The following is a 6,543-nucleotide window of genomic DNA, read 5'->3' as shown; positions in this document are numbered from 1 at the left end:
CGGACACTATTTTCCTGCCTCACGGTCTTGTTCGAAGAACTTGGTTCTAACCTTTACCTCTCACCTTCTCCAGCCTCCGTTCTTAGTTATTTCATCTCTGACCTCTTCCAGCTCTCCTCTCTTAGCCTCATCATCACCATCTTCTCCTCCTCCTCTCCACCACCCTTCACCTCCTTCACTCCCAGAGGAGCCAGTTCGCTGTGAGCCTCCATCCATCAGCCTTGTCATCGGCCGCTCCAGGCCCGGTCGGCGAAGACTGCGTGGGATTCGGCTCATTTCCCTGCTCTGATTATCTCGAGCTGCCGGGCGCCGTCGCTGGAGGTTCGGCCACCTCCACCTTCTTCCTCCTCCTCTACCTCTTCTTCTCACACCTTTATCTTCCTAACCCCCATTTGTGACTGCAGTTATGACTCCCCGTTCTCTCACATGAGCATGTGTGAATCCATGATCCACATCCCTCAGGACGGAGTATTGACAGGGCTTCTACATGCACCAGGGATTCCCTGACAACTTAGCAGCTTCGGCACGTTCATGACAGAAACTGTTGGACTTTACGAATTTGACAGTCAAATAAGTGTGGTCGGTCAGAACCTGCTGTCGGCGCAATAGAGGAGGAACAGCAGGGGGCGTATTTACTGAGGGAAAGTGGAGCTGCCCTGCAGAGAATCTGACGCCATCACTTTGAGATGAAAGCCTTTTCTACGCTCACAAAATGATGCCTGCGGTTCAACTAAAATATGACACATTCAAATTGAACAATTTTTTGCATTTTGTGTTTTAATGGTGCCCAGAATCTGATATTATTTTTTTAACCTGATACTTCATATTCTTCCAATACCTGAACATGCTCTAGGTGCACCATTACAACATCCCAACACTAGGGGTCCTTGGTACACAACATCCTGAACCTACGTCTTTTCGTGGTTACATCGCCATCTACCATAAACATATAAAGAAAGTCTTGTTCCATCGTTCTGACAATGACATTAAACACATTTCGCACGGGAAATAGTTGGCGAAAAGAGTGGACAAATATGTCGTCACGTGGCACTATATGCAGATGATAGCTTTGTTTACGTTCACCAGTTGTATGCCGCAGTTTGGATTTCTTTTGTTTGTGTTGTTTTTTTTTTTTTGTTTTTTTTTGGGAACTTTTTGCCCTTCATTATGGCTCCCGGGCGTATTGCTAGCAATTTCAGACAACTTGACAACGTGCCAAGACTCTGGATCAGTATCAGCAGACACACAAAAAAAATTAGTTGTTTTTTTTTCTTTGGTTTTTGTTTTTTAACAAATTTGTAATTTAATATAAAATAGTGACAGGACCTTTTCACAGACAGAGCAAAACATTTCCTAATTACCAAACATAACAGACTTTCAGTATCACATACAAATGTTTTTCATTAAAATGATTTCCTCTACTTTTTACAAATGTTGCTTCAAACTCTCTGTTTAAACGTACTAATATATTCAAACGAATGATGTCCAACTGCTGCAAAAACACTACATTCTAACGTTGCTCTGCGCACACGTGGAAAATGTAACAGTGGTGTTCTTGAAGACCAGGCTTATCCTCGTTTCCTCCATCACTTCCTGCTTCCCACACGGTCAAAATTCCTGCAGCCTTCATTTCTGACACATTATCCACAGACATTCCCCACAGACTGTCAGAGCATGGAATAAAAATCACTCCTGCTCTGTCACCGCGTCTCCCAGACGATTTTTTGTTTTTTGTTTTGTTTTTTTTTCAACATCTCACCACCACCAGCAGTGTTCTGATGTTTCCATCAACCACCTGCTGACTCGACTCCACCACCACCACTGTCAGCATCATCCATCTATTGTCAGAGACTAGCCAGTCGTAGCCCACCCTAAAAAGGATGTCACAACAATGAACTCAAAATCCATCTAACTGGAGTTTACTCAGTATGTCACAACAATGAACTCAAAATCCATGTAACCAGAGTTTAACTCAAGGAAACCTCACTTAAAACCTCAAGAACTATAGTCAATTTTGATCAACAATCCCAAAAATCACTGCCTGAAATGCAGCCCTAAACCATTACAAAGCCTCGCTAATGCTGAAAACAGTTAGTAATTTAGCTTTTTCTCTCTGTTGAACCTCCATAGAATCAGTTTTTTGGAAAAGTTTTTTGTATTTGGACCATTTTTATTCAAGCAAGAGTACATTCTAGTATCTTCTGCTAAAACCTGGCAAAAAAAACATCTATTTTTAACCACTTTGAGATGATCCAAATATCTACTCCGGACAAAATTTTTGGTCAGCTGCTTCTGCTTAGCCTCATTTTCTTTGTTCGTTAGAAACAGTCCATTTTCATATCACGATTTTTTGAACTATACAATTCCAATATCTACATATTTTTTCCTTCTCTGTCTCTTCTCTATACAGTAATAACCCAAGGTGCTCCAAACCTTTTGCACACCAACGTACTTTAACAGTACAAACACAACTGGCCGATTCAGGCTCCCTCCACTGAAGCTTTCCGCTCTGAAAATAGGCACCGTCTGTGAGTGACACTGGGGGAATTTTTCTTTTTTGCTGCATTTCCAGTATTTCACAGTGTCTTGACAGCTTCAGCTCCCTGCAGGCTCCTCTAAAACGCTGCCTCATTCAGCCACCAAGAAAAAGTTCATTTTGGTACAGCTGCTCACGGGCAGGAGTTGGCCTACTTTAAAGGAGCCCAGTCTGGATAAAACCAACCAAGAGGCTGAACTAGTCTGGATTCCCTTCACCTCCCCATTACTGCCTGCCCCACATCGCTGAAAGCCCCAGAGATGAACGAGGAGATCCACCCAAGGCTGGTGTATCCTCCTGGTCTACTGCTCCATTTTTTACCCCACTGAATTGATGACCACGGTCAGGGGCTTCTTCCTGAGCACACAGGAGGCCGCGTTGGTCATGTGGGACATGGAAATGCCTCGTCCATGGCCTACATAGGCAGCCAACCACGAATCAAGACAGGGAGTTATAATAACTGTGACTTTCTGTCCATAACCGTGTTGTGAATCCGCCTGAGATGATCCCATCTCAGACTTATTCCACCTGGAGATTTTCTAGGTCTGAGCTTAAAGAGTTTCAGGCGGATAATACTGAACAGAAATTAAATCAAATATGGCCGACAGTGAGAATTACTATAAGAGTTGTCTTGAAGAGTCCTGTTTTTTTTTTTTTTTTGCTTTCATGACTTATTAAAATAGTTATTTATTAAAAAATAAGTAGAATTTGAATGATCTATGATGTTGTCTTTGCCGTTAGGCTGGGTTACTCCTCTAAAAAAATGTTTTAAACTGCTTTGAGGTTTTCTCCATTAGCTAAGGTCCGTTAGCTAAAACAACTATTAAAATCTGGCTAAAATCTCGCCATAAATAAACAGCTCGTTCCTAATTTTCACAGATACTGGTGCACAGTCACAAAAACAATTCAAATACATTTTCTCATGTCGGACACTACAGCTGTACATGCTGTAAATACTCCTACTCTTTCTTTCTTCCTTTTGACTTTCTTCTCCTGCTTGATAATACAAAGATCCAGAGTAGCATTTAATTCTAGTGGTTTCTCTACTGGCTGTCTTTTTCACGCTGAGAAGAAACTAATTAAAGGTGGTTTCCAGTGTCTAATTACCAGACATCACTCAGGATTCACCACTGGAGATTTTCAGGGAGCATCCGACAGGACGGAGAAAAAGTAAACACGCAGGTGGGATCGCATTTAATTAAAAAAAAAAACTCTATTAATCGGAAAGACAGTTACAGCAGAGAGGGGGGCGTGGCTAAAGACCAGGATGTTTATGTCAACAGTATACAGCGAATAACAAGCAGGATGCTAACAGAAATGGACATGAAATAATTTACAATAAAAGTTGTTGACAAACGGCGCTCACCTCTGATGTCGGTAAGACAGTTATTCCGTTAACATGGCTAGCTGTTAGCAAGAAAGCTAATCCTGCCCACTAATAACGATTCAAACTACACGACACGACTCACCTAAAGTCATCACCTTTAAAGTTTAATGTGACAATAAAATCTGCCACTGTAGTGTTTTCGGGGCATTAATGCCTCTGTGCCAGCACTGCAGGAGTTCATCTTCATGTTACTGCTCACGGAAAAATACTACCCTGACTGAAGGGATTCACAATGCCTCTGTGCCTGTGTTAATGCTAAGCAATGCTAAGCATTAGCATATGTGTAATCTGTAGTTAGTATGTCGTTCTGCTAACACTCAACAATTCAAACTAATTTTTTTTTACGGGGAGAAAACTGCATCTAGGGCTCCATCTGCTGGAGGACAAGTACTTCAGATAATGAAAAGCGTGTGTGTTTGCTAGGGCTCCATCTGCTGGAGGACAAGTGCTTCAGCTAATGAAAAGCACGTGTTTATCCAGGAAATTATTCATTCATTCTCTGCTGTTTAATCATTTTCAGGGTAACAGGAGGAGGCGGGGTCAGACCCAGATAGAACCATTCAACACCAGTAGCCACATGTTTGTTGTGGGAATCAAACCAGTGATCTTCTTCCTTCTTACTGGCAGGCAGGGTGTGCAGCCCTGATTTCCTGCCACGTGGGTTTTGTCTAACGGTTGTGTGTATGACAGCAGAAGTCATTGTTGCTCAACACTGCTGTTGTTCCCTGCACATTCTGTAGACGGTTACAAGAAGCTAACATTTATTTTCCTCTTTTCACTTTATTTTTTTTTTTCCTCCAGGTTCCTGACGCCGTGAGAGGAAATGAAGTCAATCCGTGCTTTATGAAATGTTGTACCTGCAGCTGTGGTAAACTGTGACTCTGAGAAACAGTTATCTGGCAAAGGCTGAATTAAAAAGTGATGAATGGAGTTCAAGGGAACGCAAACACACTCGAGCCAGGTGGTGTGTTTGTGTGTGGAGCTGATTGGAAGTCTGATGTTCTCCGGCTTTGAGGTCACACAGTGTTAACCTAAATAAACAAGTTCTGAAGAAAAATAATAGATATAAACAAATTCAAGTGGAGGATGACCAGCTGTGAAGGAGCAGCTTCAGCTCAGTGGTCTGTAGGTTTGAACCTTCAACTCAAAGACTGCACAGACGATAAGTGGAGGTCGTTAGAGCCGGACCACGATTAGAATTTCCTACAGGATAAATCCATGGAGTTGATCACATTGTTATCACGTTGACAATTGTAAAGTAGTCTAAAGCACCTACGACATCAGACTCTAGACTGATGTGCAGTTTTCACTGAGTGAGTCAGCGTCAGTGTGTAGGTTTTCTCCAGGTACTGTCTCCTTCCTTAGTCCAAAAACATGTAGGTTTAGGTTAATAGTTCACTCTTCAGTGACCATAGGTGTGAATGTGGGTGTGAATAGACAACAGTGAACACTGACTGTTGGAGAAATAACATGAAATAAAGGAATAAACCCAGCAGGAAATTTACAGATGGATGAATGAATGGATGGTTAGATGGATGGATGGATGAATGGATGGGTAGATGAATGGATGGATGAATGGATGAATGGATGAATGGATGGATGGATGGGTGGACGGATGGATGGATGGATAGATGGATGGATGGATGAATGGATGGGTAGATGAATGGATGGATGAATGGATGAATGGATGAATGGATGGGTGGATGGATGGATAGATGAATGGATGGATAGATGGATGGATGGATGAATGGATGGATGGGTGGACGGATGGATGGATGGATAGATGGATGGATGGATGGATGAATGGATGGGTAGATGAATGGATGGATGAATGGATGAATGGATGGATGGATGGGTGGACGGACGGATGGATGGATGGATGAATGGATGGATAGATGGATGGATGGATGAATGGATGGATGGATGGTTGGGTAGATGAATGGATGGATGGATGGATGGATGGACGGATGGATGGAAAGACAGATGTCTTAATAACCAACGCCAGTATCTGGAAATGTGGCTCAAAATTTGCTTTCCAATTAGTCCCTAACAGGTTCTTAAAACAATCCTGCCCCTCCCACTGGGAGGCGCCACCCCTACTACCAGTTGTCCTCTATTTATTAATCCTCCATTCATTTTAGTGCAGGACACGACTGCTGGACCGCTATCGGATGTTACCAAGAAGCTAAGCACGTGTCCTCCTCCAACACAGCACTACATCACACCAACACCTGAAGACCTAGAACAACACAGGAGAGACGGTCAGACAGCCACTGGGTTTTTATTTTAACTTAGCCGTTGCCATGGTTACACGAAGGCATCCTCAGGTTGCGTTCAGAACACGGCTGTTAAACAGAAGTGTAAGGAATCCAGCTGTGATCAATCCTGAGGCCAGATACATTTGGAGAAACGGTGCATTGTTCGCCCCCTTTTGGGGTAAATGGAATTGCATCAATTCAATATATACACCACATATAGCATTCAATATATACAGCGTATATACCATAGCTATTTTGACCAATATTCTCTCAGAAACGAATACCCTGCACTGAGTGCATTTCACACAACTTTGAAAATAAAGAATCTTGTGTTATGTAACCATCGGCAGCTGTAGTGCTTC

Source organism: Cynoglossus semilaevis, chromosome 8 (assembly GCF_000523025.1).
Source record: "Cynoglossus semilaevis isolate Cse_v1.0 chromosome 8, Cse_v1.0, whole genome shotgun sequence".
NCBI lineage: Eukaryota > Metazoa > Chordata > Actinopteri > Pleuronectiformes > Cynoglossidae > Cynoglossus > Cynoglossus semilaevis.
This window is presented reverse-complemented; position numbering follows the sequence as displayed.